Raw genomic sequence first — 22075 nt, 5'->3', positions numbered from 1 at the left:
GTTGGGGACATTTTTCAGGGACTAGATGTAGGTGAGCAACTAAAGTTCAGGGCAGGTGGGGAGGTGAAGAGAAAAGGATATTGATAAGGTCACGCTCTTCCAGGTTGGAGAGAACAACACCCAGCAACTGTGTCAGAAGGCAAGCTGAAAATGAGCAACCTGTGTGTGTGTGTGTGTGTGTGTGTGTGTGTGTGTGTGTGTGTGTGTGTGTGTGTCTTTTATCCTTAGACTCAAGGGAAGCTGGGTCAGGGATGATAGTGTGGCCCATTCCCAGAGCTTAGGCGGGGTCTCAAAAGAACACACCACAGGGCTGTTCTGTTATTATTTAGTATGTGCTTACTGGTATTTATTTACACGCTGTTCTGAACGTGTTTTTCTGAATTCAAACAACCTTCCTTAGATCATTGCTTTCTTTGTTACATTCATGTCTAAAGAAGCATTGAAGCTGAAGCAAGGTTGTCTACAGCATCAGACTGGTCTGCCCCACTCTTTCAGTTTCTCAGATTTCAGGTCCAGCAGACAAGATCTACAAAGTCGGCTGAACAGTCGACAGACTACAGAGAACATAGTTATCTGTTTCTTTCTTTTGAACTCTTCTCACGCTCATACAAAAATACACAAAGACATGCTGATAATTTCCATATTATTATTATCATTGTTATTCTTATTTTGCTCTTTAAAAAAAACAGTGTCTTGGTGCTACAGAGAAGTCTCAGCAGTTAAGACCCCTGAGTACTCTTGAAGAGCACTGGGGTTAGTTATGGCCCCACACGCTGGCTCTTAGCTATCTATAACTCCAGTTCTAGCAGATCTGACACCTTCCTCTGTCCTCTTCTGGCACCAAGCATCATTTGGTGCAGACAGATATGCCAATTGTATAATATGTTGAAACGACACAGAGGCAAAATAATTAGCAAGGCTAAGAGATCTTGAGAGCGGTGATCTTTGTTCTCAGAGGGATACGGTCGTTACTAAGAGAGTGGGATCAGATGTGAGTCTTTTGTCCACTAGCCTGCCTCAGGAAGGGGGAACCTACAGTCTGCAATCACCTGAGTCCTATAAAAACTTCTGTAAAGCCATCTTGGAGCAAAGGCTATACCAGCAAAAGAGAACAGCGGCCAACAGGAGACCCCGACTCCTTGCAAATCGCTTCCCTGGTTCCTCTGTTGCTGCAGACAAAAGGTACTTCTATAGAGCAGTGAATTAGTTAAACCGCTTTGGGTCTCGACTGCCCAAGATCTCTGGATTCACAAATCAAAGACATACACACGCCAGCTAATTTTGATATGCCTTGACTAGCTCAATAGCTGGGCACTTCTAAACCTTCCATGGCTAGCACATGCTCCCCTCCAGTATTCCTGAGTTAATATCTTTTAAAATCTGTATTTCATCTCTGCTACCCCAGACCCATTCAGGGGAATGGTCCCTAGGCCCACTTTCCCATAATCTTACATGTTGGTGGGCCTTTAAGTCTATTCTCCTTGTTCCTCCATTATGCTGATTCTCCTGTTCTTCAGTCTCCTCCTCCCTTCCCCCCTCTCCATTTCCCTCTCTCTGTCCCTTGCCCATGCAATCTAAAAGTCCCACCTCTGTCTCCCCGCCCACCCGTTGGCTGTACAGAAATTCTTTAATACCAACCGAAGCCAGCTGTGGGCAGGGACCCTCAGCATCTGAAAGCATAGCTTTTGGGAGTCTAATTAAGAGAAAACATTAGGGCCAATTCCCAACACTCCTAGAGTCTGCATCTAGAGAGCAGGGTGGGGTCAGGCATTCCTCCCCCAGAGTCTAGACTGACCCACAAATGGAAGCCTGGGCAAGGCTGCATGTGCCTGTAATCGAAACACTAAGGAGGCAGAGTCAGGAGGATCCAGAGTTGAAGGCCAGTCTGAGCTACATGAGACTCCCCTCTCAAACAAACAAACAAACAAACAAACAAAAATCTAATGCCTCACGCCAGGGTCCGTGTGCTGCGGCTTGTCAAGGGCAGGCAGAACTGAAAAGAAAACACCTCCCAGAATCGCCCTCTGGGGAGGACACCTCACTGCTGCCTCACTGCTGAGCTGGCTTCGCCACTGACTCACCTCAGCACTGGCTTCTGCTGTGCGGCAGGCAGAACGACAGTCACACTGGTTTATTCCAATCCACGAGCTGGGTTCCAGGCCCCTCGCATCTTAGCCTGCATTTGGTACGGGTGATCTTTTTAATTGCAACCGTAGTAGGCCATGCCTGGTAAGCTCAACGTGCGGCTCCCAGGGGCTCTCTCCAGACCGTCCTCCTCAGCTTATTCTCCATGCATATGTATGGGTGAGCAGTGCTTCTGGTACTTGCTCACATGCGGGCTGTTGGTTCTAACAGTGTTGAGAACATACATGCACTTCCACGTGTCCTGAAACCCTACATATTCTACTCAGACTGCTATTTGTGAATCTGTGCAGAACGCAAGAGCCTTGTGGATTTTCACGTTTTCTCCCAGATGGGTCTCAGAACTCACGTGGGTATCTGTGATCCAGTTATGTTACTGGACTTGTCCCAAGCTAGGGCCAGCCATTGGTCTTTAATAAGCCAATTACAAGAACCTAACTAAACATAGAAAGCAGGAAAAGGAGATTTATTGTATGTGGCCACTTAGGAAGAGGGACAAAGGGATCCAGAGAACCCCCACCCCGCCCCCAGGTCAGTCTTTAGGGTCCTGAGGTGAGACCAGAGTTTAAATAGAGCTCAAAGATATCACGTCTAAGCAGTCCTGGTCATGGTGTAGCCCTGCCCTCCACTGACCCGTCCTTGTCTGGCATCAGTCTCACCCAGTCAGGTGGGCAGACAAGTTAGAGCTCTCTGAGAGAGACAAGATTCCTCTCTGGCTGGCATCTGCTCTTTTCCCAGCATGAGATTCCTGGGGAAATTCCTGTTTTGGGTGGAGGGTACTTTGGTTCAGTAGTCTGATGGTGTGAGACCGTTTGAGTAGTCTGATGGTGTGAGATGCAAGCATTCCTTTGAATAGCTTAATCTCTGCCTGGCCTGTTATGTTTCTAGCCAACTTTTGCTTATAGTCATGTATGTACGTTTGCAAAACTCATTTGGGAAGACAGGAGTTGCCAATAGTCAGGCGCAATTGGTAAGTTATCTTTTTTGTGAATGGAGTCCTTTTGCACCGTGTCATTGGGGGTGGGCTTTAATGTTTCAAAAGCCCATGCCAGGCCCAGTCTCTCTTTCTCTGCCTGCTACTTGTGGACCAGATGTAAGCTCTCAGCGACTTCTCCAGTATTGCATGCCTGCATGCCTGCATGCCTGCATGCCTGCATGCCTGCATGCCTGCATGCCTGCATGCCTGCATGCCTGCATGCCTGCATGCCTGCATGCCTGCCTGCCACCACACTCCCCGCCACGGTGACAACGGACTCACCCTCTGAAACTGTAAGCAAGCCCTCAGTTAAACGCGTCCTTTATAATTTGCCCTGGTCACGGTGTCTCTTCACAGTGGCAGAACAGTGACTAAGACAAGGTTCTTCCGAGTTCCATGGGACATGTAGAAAGCCCTTGTTGGTTCCCACAGAGACCCCTTACTGAACTTCAGTCAGGACTACACTGACTCTACAGTTTAATTTGATAAAATTGCCAACCAGCAAGCCCAATAAGTATCTGTGAGCCTCCTGATGGATCTGGGAACCAAACTCAGGTCCTCTGCAAGAGCACTTGTGTGCTCTTAGCTGTGGAGCTGTCTCTCCAGCTCCAGTAGCTCTAGCTACCGTAAAGGGATTTCAATATTAGCAAATGTGAATAAATTGAGAATTGACATATCAATGTAGTTTGATTCTACTGAGTTTTGTGCTCTCTCTCTCTCTCTCTCTCTCTCTCTCTCTCTCTCTCTCTCTCTCATTTATCCTTGACTGTAGACCAGGCTGGCCTTACCTCTGCCTCCCAAGTGCTGGGATTAAATGTGTGCACCACCACCTCCTGGTTCCTCTCTCTTTTATACGTGTTGTTTGTTTGTTTGTTTGTTTGTTTGTTTGTTTTTGTAGAGGAATTTTAATTCAGCAACATTCTGCTCTGACAAGGGATCACATCCAAAGATTTGATCTGGTCAGAATGCAGGCTTGTCATGGATTATAGTGTGATCTGGCTCTGGAATACAGATACTCCCTTAGTATACGCCTTTAATCCCTAACAGTGAATGAAGGTAACGTTAGTTTGTAGAAAGAGGCAGCCATGTTTGAAAGTGACATCTAACTGAGGGGCAAAGTGATGAATCAGAGAAAGATTTGACAGAATGAGTCAGAGATAGGATATGCCCAACTCACATGAGGACAAGAAGAAGAGGCTACTTTAGAGCAGCACAGGGAGTGAAAGGTGTGTGTGTGTGTGTGTGTGTGTGTGTGTGTGTGTGTGTGTGTGTGTGTGTGTGTTTGAGTGGGACAGTTTTACAGAGACAGGTAGCAGAGAAAACAAACTAGACACAGGTGAAAACAGAAAAACCAGCCCAAGAATGAAAAGTAGCCAGAAGATTAGAACAGATTGCCAAGTTAGTATGAGGTCAAGCAGAGAAATTCAGGAAGAGGCCAAGAGAAGCTGGATGGAATTAGTCTGTTTGGAAAATTAGATTGTACAGAGGCTAGAAGCTTCCAGGCCTAGGCCTAGGAATAGAACAGAGAAAGAAACACTGTGGGCTTAGCCCAAGCCATGCATTGGCACAGCTTGGCTGTGGCTCTCATCTCATCCCTTCATCTGAGGAGACCTTTACACTTTTTTCTTTAGCTTGCTTATTTTGTGTGTGGAAGAGTGTGAGTGTTGTTATACAAGAGCCACCACACAAGTGGAGGTCAGAGGACAACTTATAGGAGTCGGTCCTCCCTTTTCACTGTGTAGGATTGAACTCAGGTCCTCAGACTTGGCAGCAAGCCCCCTTGACTGGCTAGGTCTCTTTTGTATATTCTTGAAGATTTATGTACTTATAAGAAAACATGAGCTGCTGAGAGAATGACTCTTTCTTTCCATTCTTGGTCCCTTTTATGTCTCTTGCCGTTTCCCTAACTCAGACATCCACAGACATTCCAGGATAGAATGCTATTCTTGGCCCAGGAATGTTGGTTACCCTTTTAGGATCAAACATAGTGCCACGTGTCTGTTCCTCAAAGGCGTCAGTTGTCCAACTGAGGGGGTTCCCTCCTATTACTAATTTAGGAGAGCTTGGGTTGTCAAAGGGCATTTGAATTCATGAATATTTTGTCAAAATGATATTTGAATTTCTACTTCTAAATTGTTCAACGGTGAGTTATATTGTCTGACTTTTAAAAATAAAGTAAATCTTGTACTCTGCTAAATCCAGTTTGGGTATGGTGTAAGAACTGGTCAACACATTCTTAGGTCTGATTTGTTAAGATGTTGTTGGAAGCACCCCTCTTTCATGAGTAATATTCATCTGTTTTCTCTCTTGTTAAGTCATCTTTAGTTTGGATATCAGAATTTTACTGACTGGTTTTATGTGTCAACTTGACACAAGCTGGAGTTATCACAGAGAAAGGAGCCTCCCTTGAGGAAATGCCTTCATGAGATCCAGCTGTAAAGATCCAGCATTTTCTCAATTAGTGATCAAGGCAGGAGGACTCAGCCCATGGTGGGTGGTGGTCTTGGGATCTATAAGAAAGCAAGCTGAGCAAGCCAGGGGAAGCAAGCCAGTAAGTAACATCCCTGCATGGCCTCTGCCTCAGCTCCTGCTTCCTGACCTGCTTGAGTTCCAGTCCTGACTTCCTTTGGTGATGAACAACCATGTGGAAATGTAAGCTGAATAAACCCTTTCCTCCCCAACTTGCTTCTTGGTCATGTTTTATTCAGAAATAGGAACCCTGACTAAGACAAGTGTTTGTTGAAAGTGTCATGGTGCACATCCGGAGGTCAGAGGACATGATGTGGAGTCTGTTCCCTCCCTCCACCTTTAGGATTAAACTGGGTCGCCAGTCTTTTGCTGAAACTACAGCTGTTTGTTAGCTGCCTGCCAAGGGTCCTGGGACCTGTGCTCGGGTCTCCTGTAAGAACAGTAGCACTTCTAGTCAATGAGTCTTCTCTTTACCACCCCACTCCCAGTTCTGTTTCATCATCTCTTTTAGCTTGTCGATTATGTTCTCTAAAAAAAAGAAAGAAAGAAACAAAGAAAGGAAGAAACCTTAAATGGTTACCTTCAAGTCTGCAACATGCAATAACAACTGACCTCAGATATTGGAGAACTGCTTCAAGTGTGGTATGAGCGGCTTATACTGGTCTTACCAACTCCTCCCTCTGTCCCTTGGGATGAAGCTGTCTTTCATTTCACTTAGACATGGACTGAAAATTCTGGTACTATGTTATTTTAAACAAACAGTTATCTTTTGGACCAGCTAAGAATAACTGTCAGTTCCCCTTTCTCTTTTACATGAGCCCTTGCCAGGAGCTAGTTTTTGATGCATGCCTACAAGGAATTCTCTAAGTATAACTTAGCTATTACCATTTTTTTTTTAATGAGTGCTCTATCTGCATGTACACCTGCATGCCAGAAGAGGGCATCAGATCCCTGTATAGATGGTTGTGAGCCACCATGTTGGTACTGAGAATTGAACTCATGACCTCTGGAAGAGCAGCCAGTGCTCCTAACTGCTGAGCCATCTCTCCAGCCCCATTGTTGGCATCTTAATCAGAGGAGTTGTAATTACTCGAAGGAGACCCTCAAAGAGGTCAGGGTTGAGTCTCCCCACAGAAGGAGGCGTGGGAGTATCATCAGACCTTCACCTGAGAGTCCAGCCACTAGTTTCCTATGGCACGTAATTTTGTCCCAGTTGTCTCAGGGGTGCTAGCAGGCAGAGGGTTAGTTAAGGTGGGACCTCCACAGTGCAGCTCTGGTGAAGTCCTCATCTATGCTGAGGTCACACCATGCTCTGTAAGTTCAGTGAGTTGCTGAGGGTTTGCAGAGCTAGACGCTGTCGCCGTTGCTGTGGCTGTCGCTGTTGCTATGGCTGGTGTTTATTCGGGGCTCCCAGGAAAAGCAAAGTCATCAGTCATGTCCCTTCTTGCCGATAAACTTGTGTTATCATTCCATACCAGTAGATCTGATTAGCACCACATTCTCTCCTCTTATCTATAAACCTTTATTTAGCTTTCGTGTCTGCAGACTGGTGCTGCTCCGTATACGATGCTACATGGATGCACGTCTGTTCTATTCAGACTAGAAATCATCATTCTTAGATAATCGGGCATTCTCTTCCTCTGTTTACTGTCAAAAATCTCCTTGTCTTTAGTATGTTGGCATCTGATCTGGGAGATATCCATCCTGCCTGCTGCTCTCTGGATTTCCTGTGTCCAGGGGCAATCAAGGAGAAGGTGCTAAGGGGTCTCTGCTATCCAAGGCTAGGCAATGGAACTACACGTGTGTACGCACGCACGCGCTCACCTTTGAAAACTGGACACAGAAGAAACCCAATAACCCACACAGTTGGTTGGCTCAGATAACTTTTGAAGAGTCTGGTCATCATCATCAGGTTTCCAGCGGCTGCCCAGGGTTAGGCCAGCAGGTTGGGAGTTCCAGGTAGGCTATAGACGGGCTTGCCTTGACCCGCAGAGGGAGGAGAGCTAAGAGAAGCAGGGTTTGGAGAATGTCAGTGGTTCTTAAAACTAAAAACCGATTTCTGGGCTCCACCAAAAACAAAACAAACGAACCAGAGGATGGTTTGGTCTTGCGCTGTGTCGGCTAATTGCGAATGACAGCGACATCTTGTGGTGATGATGGGAAGGAGCCTCGCAGAGCACGCCAACTTCGCCACCACACAGCTGCAGCGCCACCTGTAGAGAGCCAGGAGAGAGAGACTCCTAGGCTCATTCGGTCTGCTGGGGTGTTAGGTCCTGCAAGTCATATTTACTCTAGGGAAAGGGAAACCCAGTGTTGGGGAATTTCTGGTCTGTTTCAGACTACCTATATTCATTCACTAGTTCCTCGGGGCTGTTCCTCAGTTCCATGCCCAGTGACTAGCTTCCACCCAAAGCAGCATTTGACTTAATACCCATGATGCCTCATCATCCGTCCTTGGCAAGACAGATGAAGATTTGGGGCTAGAGGTGAGGTGCCTTGTGAGCTGTGAAGTACGGAGAGTGACCCCACAAGCCAGGCCTGGTGTATTACACTCAGACAACTGTGAAACCCGTAATTCAGGGTGACTCCTTGGACAGCCTGAGCCTGTGTCTGAGGCCTTAGTTTGAATCCTGACTGTGCCTAAACTCTCTAGCATTTGTGAACGCCACAAGAAGTCAGCAGCCACTTAGGTGCAGAGAGGTTAAGTATAGGAAAGTTCTCAGCTCCAGTCCCTCTATATCATCAGACACTCAGATGTGGGCCGGGGGCACAACCAGGAATGGATGTGCACCAAGGCTCCGGGGACAACAGGCTTCCTCTGGAACAAGATATTAATGATTAACAACCAGGTTAAGGAGGCCTGAAGTGGGAGTGAGCCCAGGGGAGGGGCAAGGGCAGCAGGTCCCCACCCCCAGGCCTTGCGGCTGGACGGCTGGACGTAGTGCTGAGTCACCTTGAAGCAGGCCTCGCCAGTTCAGGCCCTGGAGTGACCTCTGCTCACCGGCAGCAGGGGGCGCACTCTGGGCCTCCGAGCCTCAGGCCTAGGAAGGTGGATGACTTCAGGCAGCTCAGAGAAGGAGAGGGGAGAGGGCCTAAAGGGAAGAGGAAAAGAAGAGGGGAGAGAACACAGTTTTTTAAAGGCCCTGTTAGGTTTTCGAGAGAGCCAAGGCCAGCCCTGTCTGGAAAAGAGGCATGTGACACAATGTAAGGTGTCCAGGTTGAAGCCATCTGAGCAAGCAGTCCTGCTTCAGAGCTAGTGGGCCCTGGGCTCTCCCCTAGTCTGACCACAGCAGTAGCTCCAGAAACAGGGGAGCCAGCAATAGTACAGGAACCGAAGCGCATGGGGAGCGCATGGGATGGAGGTTCCCACTGCGCTGGACAACATAGCTGTAAATGATGCTAACATCGGCCATCTGGGGTGCCCAAGAGGTGGGTACTGTGTTCAAAACAGGACGCTCGTTTATTAAGCCATTGACTCGTTAATTCAACAACTATTAAGAACTTGGCAGGAACGTAATGACCTGTCTCCTCCATGGCAGCAAGAACATCAAGAAAAGTCCAGTTAGAACCCTGCCCTGGTGCTACCAATCACACACAAACTTTGGAAAACCCCAGCCCTGCTGCAAGGGGGAAAAGGATGGCAGCCTGAGGCCAGGGGAGACAGTGCTGTCAGGCAAGGGGAGAAGCGGGAGGCAGGCTTGCCTGTGGGGTCTCACGTGGCTCAGATCCTCACGGCTGAGCCAGTGTTTCCCAGAGGCTCTGGGTGACTCACCAGCCCCTAAGCCTCTGAGTGTTGCTTGTCTCACTCTGCCTTCCTTCCACACAGCTTAAGCCTTTCCTTAAGCCTTCCCTCTCCTAAGTTGCCTTGGTTAGGTTGTTTTTACCACAGTGCTGAGCAGTGGCTCTGTAGCCACACTTTCTGCGGCCATGCGCCCTCCCTCCCCACATGCACTCTCTGTCCTTTCACAGTAACACTGTTCATTCTCTGGCATGGAAAGCTGGGTATGAGCTTTAGACTCATCTACACTAACCGGCCATCTTTACCTGTAGAAGGAAAGGTTCTGGCTCCACTCATGTTCCGTGAAGTGACTGGACAAGGACACCTGACTAAATACATGGGAAACTGTCCTCGAGTGTCTCCAAACACAGTGTACGGAGGGGACAAAGCTCTGTAGGGCTTAGCCACTCAGAATGTAAGGTGGGCCCCGGGCCCTGCACCCTCCATAGGCTGATCCATGGCTGCTGGCAGGAGACTCTTACACTGGGTGGGAGGCAGAGAGAGGATCTGGAGCTTGTGTCTTTGAAACGTCCTAAGGGCAGCCTGGTGTATAACATGCCGTGACCCAGTCTCTCTTTCTGTTCAGGAGGTTGGCACAGTAACCACTCTAAGCCCAAGGTTAGGCTTTTCCCACACCTCCCTTGTACAGGTCTCCCGTCTCTGCCTTCTGTACTCTTGCCCTATTAACCTGCTCTGCTTCCGAGGCTCTCACAACAGTGCCTGTGGCTGAGGATCAAGTGTTAGACTCGAGTCTGTGCGTGTGTGTGCATGGTGGATGTGAGTATGTGGTATGTATGTGCATCTGTGTGTGTGTGTGTGTATGTGTGTGTGTGTATGTGTGTGTGTGCATGGTGGATGTAAGTATGTGTGTGGTACGTATGTGTGTCTGTATGTGTGCATGTATGTGTCTGTATATCTGTATGTGTGTGTCCACATTGTCTATGTGTGTATGGTTTGTGTATATGTGAGAGTGCGTGTATATGTGTATATGTGTATATTGTGTCTCTGTGAGAGTGCGTGGTATATGTGTCTGTGTGTGTGAGTTGTAAATGTAGTGTATGCACAGGTGTGTATCTATGTGTGTATGTACACATGTGTGGGATGTATGCAAATGTGTGCATGATATATGTGTATGGGATGTATGTCTCTGTTTGCATGTGTATGTCTCTGTATGCATGGTGTGTGTGGTGTGTGTATATGTGTATGCACCATATGTGTGCATGTGTATTTGTGTGTGGTGTGATGTGTGCATGTGTGAGTGTCTCTGTGTGTGGTGTGTGTGCATATGTGAGTGTGTCTGTATATGCCTTGTGTATGAGTTGTGAGTGTGTGGTGTGTGTACATTTTATAGTCAAACCAAGGCTGCTGAGAGTAAAGAGGAGCCCAGTGTGGCTGGGGTACAGAAAAGGAGAGTGTCATATGACATTCTAGCAAAGTGAGGTGAGGGATCCAGATGGTACAGGGATTTGTAAACTGTGCACTGGTTGCTTACCTCAGGAAAGTCTGTGCACTGGTTATTTACTTCAGGAAATTGTGTGCACCAGTGAGCTTTATCTTTATCCTAGGAACAAATAAAGGGAATCCGCTGACATTTTCCCTGTGCAGCTCTGTGTGTGGTATGTGATATGGTGTGGTGTGGTGTGGTGTCCTGGGACTGGGTCTGTGTCCTTTGAATGCCACACAGCTGTACTGTGAGAGATACACTGGATGGGTCCAGGATGGACTCAAGGTGGGACAGTTCGATGTCTATTGAAGGAGTTACCTTCAATACAGGTGACAGTACTGAAGTCGAGAGAAGGACTGGTGATGGATTTAGAAACTCAAACTGCAGGAAATGTATTCTCTATCGAGGGACAGAGGGGTGAAAGGAGGGAGGAAGGGAAGATGGAGGGGATGGGAAAGGGGAGAGAAAGGAAAAAGGAAGGTGGTGAGCAAGAGTAGAGAGTGGCTCTCTTCAGGGTTTACACTGAACATCTGTTCATTGTAGAGCTAGGAAAGCCTGTGCACTGGTTATCTACCTCAGGAAAGCCTATGCACTGATTGCTTACCTCAGGAAATCCTGTGCACTGGTTGTTTACCTCAGGAAAGCCTGTGCACGAGTTATTTACATCAAGAAAGCCTGTGCACGGGTTATTTACCTCAGGAAAGCCTGGGCATTGGTTGTTTACCTCAGGAAAGCCTGGGCATTAGTTATTTACCTCAGGAAAGCCTGGGCATTGGTTATTTACCTCAGGAAAGCCTGTGCACTGATTATTTACCTCATCATTGTCACTTTCCCAGGTGGTTTTGCAAAGTGACTCCTATTCTTCCCTGCCCCTAGCCCATCTCTCCTGAATTTCCATTTCTCTGCACCTTTTCCAAAGACATCTTGATGGGTGTCCAGGTGGTGTTAGCTTATTTCACAAGTGACCCAGTTCCAGATGCCACTGACCTTCCTTGTCAAATTAGCTCACTAAGTCGGGAATGGAGTGGCAGTGCACACCTTTAATCAGAGAAAAGGAGGAGGCAGAGGCAGATGTATCTCCTAGAGTGTAGAGAGCGGTGCGGCGAAACAAAGATGGCGCCAACATCCAGCCTTGTCTGGATATAAACGACTTACTGCGCATGTGCAGGCTTGTCCCCTTGCTAGGGCTCCCTCTAGTGGTGAACAGCGGTACTGCACATGTGCGGTTTATGCACCAGGTGTTAGTTGACCGTTAATATGCTAATGAGGTGATTCATTCTCCGCCAATCCCTGGAGGACAAGTAGTGGGGTGATCCAAGCCCCACCAATCCCTGAGAGATAATTAGCATACTGTTGTCTATATAAGCCGAGCGATTTTGCTGCTCGGGGTCCCTGTTCAAGAGAGCTGTAACACTAAGAGAGCTGTAACACAGTAAAGGCTTGCTCGCAGAAGAATCCTGTTGCCGCGCGTCGTTCTTACTGGCAGGACATTAGGCGCGCGACACTGGAGCTCAAGGCCAGCCTGGTCTACTTAATAGAGACCCTGTCTCAAAAAAAAAAAAAATAGTAGTCCAGTGAGTAATGTCTTCTGGAACCATTTGACAAATCCAGCCTCTTTTGCTCTTTTGTGGGTCTTGCCCAGGAGCTCATAACCAAGCAGTTAGTGCTAGCTATCAACATCCTGTTGTTTCCGGTCACTGGCGATGTCATATGAACAAACCAAACCAACCCCAGGCTTGAGAAGCCTCCCCCAGGATCTGGTTTTGCTGAAGACCACTTATTGCCATCCCCACACCTCCTCCCACCTCCCTCCCTCAGTGTTCCATCCCAGGTCCGCAGTTGCATCTCATCTTTAGGACGAGCTTAAAGCAGTTGCTACGTCTCTCACTTCAGTCAGAAGAAGTCATTAGCCTGAGTTCAAACAACCGAGACTTGAAGCCAGGCTTCATTTGTCTTGAAAATGCCAGACTCTCAACCAGGCCCCCAGCCCTTTGCCATCTTTCTTAGAACAGCAGAATTTGACCACAGCTACAAAAACTGCCTGCTTTGTCAGATCCCAGGAGTGCAGGGACCAAACCTGGAATGGTCCAGGCAAACCAGTCAAATCAGTTTCACTGAGTGAGACCTTCTAGAAACTTCTTCCTCAACCACCATCATCGTGGACAGCTGAGTCATCACTCGAAATACGCTAGGTGCTAACGACATTGTGAATCTCTGGCTAGAGAGCTCCAACTGCCTTCAGGGTGAAGAGCCCAGAGCAGCAACTTGGAAAATACTTGTTAATCCCTCAGGAAGTCGAAAGCTGTTGACCTCATAAGTTCACTTGAATCTCTTCCTCAGACACCATGAAGCCTAGTTCTGAGACACCGTCACCCCTGCCAGCGAGGAGCTGGTGGCCTCCCACAATGGCCAACAATGAAGCAATCGCTTTTGAAAAGAAGAAGTGGAATTAAATTAAAGAGAAGTTCATTATTTTCTAAGTCTGCTTTTCCGGTAAGAATGTAGGTGTCTGACCAGCTGTATCCAAAGGTTCTCACCCCTCAGGTCAAAACCTGTTGACTGTGAAGCTCTCCTCCCAGCCTCCCTCCCTCCCTCAGGCCCCTATGCCACAGCAGACTTCTCCAACTGGCCTCAGCTTGGCTCCCTTTCCCCTTCCCATTTCCTGGTTCCTTTTATTCATTTTTCAAGTCTTAGGACTCTTCCAAGTGTCCCCTTTTCTCCCCCCACAGACACACACACACACACACACACACACACAAAACACGTTCCCTCTGGGCCCAGTACATCTTCATCACACAGTCTACCCACCCAGGCATCCAATCGTCTCCTCCTAGAATCCAAGCACAAACCCGGCTCTCACTAAATGGCACCACAGGACTGGAGAGATAGCTCATCTGAAAAGGCTTGCCAGCAAGCGTAACAACCTGAGTTTGATTCCCCAGAACCCACATATTAGAAGGAGAGGGGGGACTCCTGCAAGTTGTCCTCTGACCTCAACCATGCTATGGCACCTGCCACACACACCCTACAAAAATAAATAAATAAATGATAAATGTGGAAAGTGGCTTCTGGTCCATGCCACCACTAAGTCATTCAGCCTTCTAGGTTTGATCACTGCTGCATTGGGTGCTGGCTTGCTAACTTGTCAAAGGATATACATTTAGAATGACACTGGGCTCAGAGTCTCCAAACTCTGCCCCTTTTCTTCCCAATTCGGGCTCTAGGCTGCACAAATCCATGTTATCTCCGAATTTTAAACTCCAGAACTCAAGGCAAAATGTGTTTATTTGACCTTAGGTAAGCCACTCTGCTGTACCACGTCTCAGTTTTGTCAAAGGTAAGACAGGGGTTGGGAGGAACTGCATAAACTACGAAGGGATAGAGTTCAAATTAGGACAAGATCGGGCAGCTTTGTCTAGCAGAGAACCATGCTGGGGAGTGACCGGGTACTGTAGAGTGGCTGTGGGATGGAGCCCACCAGCCACAGCTAAACTTGGTTCTGTTCGTTCTACTGTGGGGCAAAAGGGATATGTCATCAGCAGGAATGGCACTTGCACAGTTGTCTAGCTGCTCTCTGGGAACAGCCTGTAGTAAGTTCCTGTCTGGTGAGGAAGGATGAGGCCTGTCTGGAGGTAGAAGACCAGCCAAGGCTCCTAGGTGACCCCACCAACAGCAGGTGGGTGTGGGCTGGGCCCACCAATGCTGCTCAGGGCCACCGACATCCTAGAGCATTCTAGCACCAAACTGAATGCCATCAATTTCTTTTCTTTTCTAACCTTTTATCTTTGAACTCACTCTATAGCCCAGGCAAACCTTGAACTTGCCCATCCTCCTGCCTCAGCTTCCTCGGTGAGCTTACAGGTTGACATCACTACCAGCCCCCCCCTTCTTAAAGATTTATTTTATTTATTATATGTGACCACTGCAGACACACCAGAGGAAGGCATCAGATCTCATTACAGATGGTTGTGAGCCACCATGTGGTTGCTGGGAATTGAACTCAGGACCTCTGGAAGAGCATCCCTAACCTCTGAGCCATCTCTCCAGCCCCAGGTCTAGCTCTTAATGGGCTTGGACATAGGATATTTTCAGCTTGTTCACATGGCTGTACCTTCACCATAAGCCAAGAAACATGGAGCATATTTGGCTGATTTCCCCTCATCTTGGAAATGTGTGGAGCCAGTATGGCCCCAGCCTGGACAAGTGTGCAAGGGCCCAGCAGTCATAAGCCTCCTTGTAAGAGTTCCATACATGTGCACACAAAAAGCTACTGAGCCTGCCAGTACTTGGTGTTTCTGGACACTGGGTGTTCATTAACTGGCTCCAGACATGGGCAGTCTTGTTTCCCCAGGGAGCTGACACCAGGCCAATTCCCATGAGTCCCAGCAACAGAGAGCTTTCCCAGATTCAGCTGGCCATCCCTGCTTCCTGGGCATACCCAGGCCTTGCTAGGCCTCCTGCTTCCAGCTGTAAGCTCTCCCATGGCCTGAACCCCAGCCAGCTCACAGCTTCCTCTGCTGCTCACTACGCTTGGGCCTCAGTGCTGCCTTTCCAGGAAGCAGCAACAGAGAGAGGACAAATGCAGAATTGAGCATTAAAGGAGGATGCTGGCGTGGGCCTCCACAGATGAAGGTGCGGGTGAGGGCCGACCTTTTCGCCCACCCACACCCTGGCGATAGCCACTTGACCAATCTGAAGCCATTTGGTGCTCAGGTACCTCTGGTCAGGACTGCACAAGATCCTTGAAGCCCGGGGTGGCAGGTCCCTTGGTTTCCTTAGTCATAAGCCCCCAGGCAGCCCCTGTGAATGGAAGAGGGAGGGACCTGGAGTCCTGGGTGGATATAGAGGAGGGCTAGGTGTAGGTTGAGGAAAGGTAGAGCTAGTAGGGGAGGGCAGGACTCTAGAACAGAAAGGCCCTGAAGTCAGCTCATGCTACCACAGGAAGCAGAGACTCAGGAGGCCTCTCACTGGTTTCCTTCCTTCCTGGCCCTGCCTTTGAGGAGAGCCTCTCACCCCAGAACACACAGCCTCCACCCACAACTCACAACCTCTCCACCACAAAGGTGTCCTACTCTGATCAGACCTAGGGACACTGCCACAACAGCCACTCCCACCCAACGAGAGGGAGGAGGAACCCCAGATCACTGCTCTCCAATTTGGGGACCTCAGGGAGGGTGGGAATGAGCTGGGTTCTGGATAGCACAGGAAATGCCTGCACATTCTGGGCCAGATAACCTGCAAATAAGCATTTCTTCGGCCTCGTACCGTCCACAGCCCTCTCTCCAAGACTCTGGGGTTCTCTCAGCCTCATATCCCATATGACAAGATGGTAGGTCTTACAGTTTCATGGGCTTCCTCATTCCCTGCCCCTGTCCCTTTGTCCTCCCTCAGCCTCCCAGTTTCCAGGTTTCTCAGCAGTCAGGGCTGAGGCTGCAGCCTCAGCGACTGGATTCCCAAAAAAAAAAAAAACCTGTTCTCCTATTCCTCCAGGCCTCACAGGAGTAAGGAAGTGGATGGAGATAGAGACTTGACACCTTGGTCAAGGCTGAGCAGCAAGGGTCTACTCCTCTCTGGCAAGTCGCCTGCCTGAACCCAGCAAGACCACATCCACTGGTAGGTTTGGCCTTGAGGGAGAAAGCTCCTGGGGCCTGGCAGGGTGAGATTCAAGAGACAAGGCAGGAGGGTGTCTAAACCCTGAACTCAAATAGGCAGCTGATTTGAACACACAGCCCCTGGGGTGGGGGTGGGGGTGGGGGTGGGGGAGTCAAATGCCAATGGACAGTATCAGAAGCTGCACTGGTGGGTTTACGAACAGGCTGTCCTCTGTCCCTGCGTCAGTCGGGCTGTCCTGTGGAGAGGGTCTGTAACAGTCCTAACACTCTGACTCCTGTCCCGACAGGACTAGGGTGACACATCTGTCATCAGTTATCTGGGACAGCAGCAACAGCCCATCCCGTGTCTCTGATTTCTTGGTGGTCTTCTCTTCTAGCCCCCAAATCAGGGCTTCCCCAAGCTTGGCCCAGACTCAAACAACCTGGCCACAGCTCCTAGGGTAGAGAGGAAGCCCGGCTACCCTCCAGGCTGACAGACAATGCCTGCAACAGGAAATTCTTCAGCAGCTTTCAAAGGCACAGTCACCAGGGGAAGGAAGTCTCGTAGGGTGAGGCCCAAGGTAGGCCTAGGCCTTCCAGAAGATGGAAGAAATGAGGACAGACCTGGAGCCTGGGCAGAGGGCCACCCACTGCCCACAGCCTTGCTGTAGAGTTCAGAGGGCAAAGTGAGCTGCCCTGGGCTGCTCTGAACCCATCAGCCAAGGACAGCTGAACCAGTCACCTTCTCCACACTAAGTCACGCTGTTTCTAGTCCAGCCTACAGGGGTTGGGGATAATGTCTCTGACTGGCCAGCCAGCTGACACCAAGCAGTGCCTCAGCCCCAGCTCCAAGGTGAAATTCTCTCTTCCTTTCATACTTTAATGACAGCAAGGAGGCACCTCCATTTGAGTATCCCTAAGGTCCTATGAGCTGCTGTCTGTCGACTTTTCCTAACTGCTCTCAGAGAGACAATATTGAGTCTGATGGTGACTGATAGTGACTGGGAAAAAGTCAGGCCCACAATCGCTCTCCAAATCAACTGAAATAGAGAATCCAGGGAACTGGGGTGAAGGCTCATGTGTGCCATTAGATCTAAGGCATCCCTGGAGGGCAGGGTGTCTACTCCATCACCACTTAACAGACAAGGAAATGGTTATTCAGAAAGCTCAAGGCTCAGAAAGGGACAGAGCTGGGATGGAACCCAGCAAACACCTTAGCAAACACCTTGAGCAACTTGTCCTCCCCAAGGGTCCCCTCAGTCATGGGGACAAAGGTGACTCCATAGAGTCAAGACTGCCTGGCTGTTTTCTGATCCTCCACTCATGCCCTGTAGCGGGTCCGTCAGTAGCATCAGTAGAGTATCCATGCCACGTCACGTCCCTCTTGAAATTGGGAGGCAGGTTCCTCTCCACACCCTCCTCCCCATGGTCTCCCAGAGATCTTTGAAGAATTTGAGTCCTTCAGCCTTTTTGGCCCTGCAGGAGTCCTGGTGAACTCATTGCTGCCGGCCTCTCTCTGAGCTTTTGTCTTAGTTAGGGTTTTACTGCTGTGAACAGACACCATGACCAAAACAGTTCTTATAAAGGACAACATTCAGTTGGGGCTGGCTTACAGGTTCAGAAGTTCAGTCCATTATCATCAAGGTGAGAGCAGGGCAGCATTCAGGCAGGTATGGTGCAGACAGAGAGTTCTACATCTTCGTCGAAGACTGCTAGTGGGAGACAGACAGCTAGGGTGAGGGTCTTAAAGCCCATGCCCACAGTGGCACACTTCTTCCAACAGGGCCACACCTTCTAAGAGTGCCACTCCCTGGCCTGAGCCTAGGCAAACCATCACAGCTTTGTTCACTCATTTCAAACATGCTCTGTATTTTCCCAGTGGGAGAACCAGGGAAGAGGGAGCAAAACCAGATTCTACTGGGGATACTCGCTGCCAGTCAGACATTCATCCCAGAATAAAGAACCCCACCTTTTTCTGTGGGCACCCTGGAGATGTCTCTGTGATGTGAGCGTAGGCCACTGGGACGTCGTCAGCTCTGAGCTCCTGGGCTGTGATGAGCATCCTCAGAGGGACCCTGCCCACCATTCTAGCCACTCACTCTTCCACCCCTGACCCTGAATCTCTGACACCTGAGGCGAGGAGAGCTCCACTAGGCCCATCTCCGATGTCCAGTATGGTCAGTCTGGTGGCTAATGGTCAGAAAAATCAGAAGACATAAGGTATCTATCTATTCCAGTTCTTTGATATCTCCCAGAGGCTCATCCCCAGGAAGGCCCCTGCATGGACATACTTCTAGAAGTTTCTCTTCTAACAGACAGCTCAAATGCCCCCAGGAAAAGGAGCAGATGAGTTGTTCTGTGTGTTTTGTGTCGTCATGAGAAAAGGTGATTTACAGAGGCCTCACGGCAAGGAACAGAGGCCTCCTGGGTATTTCTCCGCTAGGAAAGAGACCGCACAGAGGAGTCCTTTTGTACCAGGTCCCACTCTTCTAAAGGCCAAGAGCGGGCAGACTGCGATGCCTCGGCCACCTCTTGCCCTGTGGAGGAGGCTTATTTCCTGGGATGCTCACAGAAGTTTGTAGGAGGCTGAAGTAAATCACATGTTTGTATGTGTGGCGTGGCATGCCCGACATATGTAACACTCCATCTGGTTCCTCGCTGAGATTTGCAAACTTTATTATGTGTTAGGCTCTGCCCGCCCACAGAAAAGAAGGCAAAAATGTGAGGTCATTTCACGGAGTTCGGGTTTTGTTTCAGATTCATTTTAGAAAAAGCTGGCTTGCTCCAATCTCACCCGAGTCTGTCTTTACTTGAAGCAGCACTGCAAGAATAGCAGCAGCCTCCTCAATGCCTTGGCTGACACAAAGGCCGACTTACCGTGTGCACACATGCAAGACTGACTTCCCATGTGCACACGCACTGATGTGTGTGGATGTGCGGCACTCACATATTGTGTACGTTCTATTAGTTCATAAACTACCAGGGGACAGTGAGCGTTGGTGAAATTCCACTAAGCTGGTTGTGGTGGGGCACACCTTTAATGCCAGTACTTGGGACGCACTGCTGGTGGATCTCTGGGAGATGGAGGCCAGCCTGGTCTACAGAGTAGGCTCCAGGCCATCTAGGGCTACACAGAGAAACCACGTCTCAAAAACAAACCAGTCCCACTTAATACGGCACCACGCATGGAGAAATTTACTCACACAGACTTTCTATGTGCCCACTGTGTGCTAGGTATCAATCTTGGGATTGGAAATATGGCAGTAAATATAGAAACCCCTGTGGCGGCCATGTCAGTCAAGGCTTGGGACAGTAGGTACTAGTGGTGGAAAAGACAGTTTCTTTCTGACTTGCACCGGTGTGTTCAGGAACTTGCCCCTGGCCTCACAGGCCTGACCAGAAGCTGCTCATCTGTGGGCCTGGGCAGGAAGGCAGACCTACACAAAGCTCTTTCTCACCATAAGGACATTGTAGTCCAGGCATGCAAACTACTTGCTGTTAAACCCTGTGTTGGCATCTGACTAAGCTCCACCCCCACAGTTATCTGGCCACAGCCAAGTAGGCCTGACTCACTAAAAAGGGGGCTGCTTGGCCCTTCCTCACTCTCTTGCTCTCATCTCTTTGCTCTCTTGCTCTTCCCCTCTTCCCCTTTATCCCTTCTCTCCCCATCACCCTCCCCCTCCCCTCCACGTGCTCATGGCTGGCCTTTACTCCTCTCCTCTTCTACTCTTCTTCTCTCATTAAACCTTCCCACGTGGAAACATGTTGGCCTGTTGTGTTTTGTCCACACGCGAGCCAAGAATCCTACCTCAATACCACGTGCTTCCAGAGCAGGCAGGGAAAACCCTCAAGATGGCAGGTCACTTGGAGAGCCAGTGTGCTAAAAGGTTGGAGAGCTGTGAAATGGGCAAATGTTGCCCCTGGTGCAATGGCCAGTCTTGGTTGTCCACCTCACACACCTGCAAAGAGGTGGCCTCAGTTGCAGGGTTGCCTGGATGAGACCGGCCTGTGGGCGTGTCTGTGGGGCATTTTCCTAACTGCCATTTGATTGAGGCAGACTCAGCTCACTGTGGGCAGTGCCATCCCTAAGCAGGTGGGTCTGGGCAGGCCAGGGGAGGCAAATCGTAAGCAGCGTTCCTCCATGGTCTCTGCCTCCTCCGGGTTCCTGCCTCGGGTTTCCTCGATGGCATACTGTGTAACTTGAAAGCCAAGTCAACACTTTGCTCCCCCATTTGCTTTTGGCCAGTGTTTCACCACAGCAATAGAAAAGCAAACTATAGCACCTGGTTGTACCCTGGCATTGTGGACAGGTCACTAAATCTTGCAGACATACATGAATGCTCTCTCTCTCTCTCTCTCTCTCTCTCTCTCTCTCTCTCACGCGCGCGCACACACACACACACACACACACACACACACACACACACACACCGTAAAGAATAATCCTACCCACACCCGGCACCTGTGGAATAAATAGTAGCTGCCAGAATTAAGTGGAGAGGTGGGGCGTACTCATTCTAAAGGAGGCATTCACCCGCTCTTCACTCCGGTCTCAGGTATGCTCGCCCAGTTCCTTAGCTCACAGGAATGCTTCAAACTCCTACACCCTCTGCCAAACAAACAGGACTCACCCTGCCATCCAACCCCAGCTCACCTCAGGCTTTCCAGGAGATTCTGTGGGCTGCTGGCAAGCCTGCCTTGCTTCAGCCCTCCACTCCCTGGGGCTCCCAGAGCCAGACCTCACAACCTTCTGCCTCAGACACGAAGCTGCCTCCAGCCTCGGATGCAAGCCCTCGCCATCCCAGAGCCCTTTACATTTGACCTTGCTCCACCGAGGCCCATGTGTGCCTTAACGCTCCTGGTTTGGCCTCAACTCCAACACCAACCAAATCAACTCTTATGCATCTCGGCTCCGATACCACATCCTCCGTGAAGCCTTCCTCAAGCCCCTCACTGAAAAGGCTCTCAGTTGACCTCTCGAAGTCCAGTGACTCCCTTCAAACACCATGGGCTTACAGTGGTGAAGGGAGGAAACCTCGACACACTGGTCACCAGAAAGGCACGGGTTCAGCTAGAAGAGCAGGCTCACTGTTCTCTCCACACTCAGCTCAGTGCCAGGTACGGAGCAGAAATGCAGTTGGTGTTTGCTAAGGGGGTGTATTTGTTTATGTATTTTGTTTATTTTTGTTGGTTCGATGAAACAATGCATACAGCCTCTTCCTATTGTACTTCCTCCCTGCAGAGACCTGTGTCTACAGAACCTCAGGAGCAAGGAGAGCCAAGGAGAACAGACATAAGGACTGTCCGACTCCTACTGTGATATATTTATTTTAATATATATATTTAATATATATATATATACATAGTGTGTGGTATGTGTATGTGCAAGTTCATCTGTGTATGCAAAGTGTATGTATACATGCATGCGGAGGCCAGAGGTCAACCCCAAGTGTCCATTCTACCTTATTTTTTGAGACAGAGTCTCTCACTGAGTTTGGCATTCATGAAGCCAGCTTAGGCCGGCTGGCCAAGATTCTTCAGCGTGCTTTTACCTCTGCTTCCCCACAGGAGTACAGGCCATCACGCTTTGGTTTTTCTTTGAGGTCTGGGGAATCCCAATTTGGTCCTGCCCTTGCATAGCAAGCTGCTTACTGCCTGGGCCGTTTCCCTGGCTC

At 49.3% G+C, this 22075-nt stretch overlaps 2 long non-coding RNA genes across 3 annotated transcripts; one reads left to right on the top strand and one right to left on the bottom strand.

Moving 5' to 3' along the window:
- Positions 1 to 6484: 6484 nt before the first annotated feature.
- On the bottom strand, positions 6485 to 20293 carry LOC148001889 (uncharacterized). The gene is made up of 4 exons (XR_015636300.1): positions 20209 to 20293; positions 18014 to 18112; positions 7678 to 7800; positions 6485 to 7590 (listed from the first exon to the last, which is right to left on the bottom strand). It is a non-coding gene; the product is annotated as an uncharacterized LOC148001889 (long non-coding RNA).
- Positions 15188 to 21753, top strand: LOC120096357 (uncharacterized). 2 transcript variants are annotated; one of them, XR_015636299.1, is made up of 4 exons: positions 15188 to 15441; positions 16300 to 16422; positions 20957 to 21518; positions 21643 to 21753. It is a non-coding gene; the product is annotated as an uncharacterized LOC120096357 (long non-coding RNA). The 2 variants fall into 2 exon arrangements; XR_015636298.1 differs by lacking the exon at positions 15188 to 15441 and adding an exon at positions 15904 to 16138 and having other exon boundaries at positions 16709 to 21518.
- The last annotated feature ends 322 nt before the right edge of the window (positions 21754 to 22075 follow it).

Source organism: Rattus norvegicus, chromosome 13 (genome assembly GCF_021556685.1).
Source record: "Rattus norvegicus strain SHRSP/BbbUtx chromosome 13, alternate assembly SHRSP_T2T, whole genome shotgun sequence".
NCBI lineage: Eukaryota > Metazoa > Chordata > Mammalia > Rodentia > Muridae > Rattus > Rattus norvegicus.
Note: the sequence above shows the minus strand (reverse complement) of the source record. Positions and strands in the feature narration are given on the sequence as shown.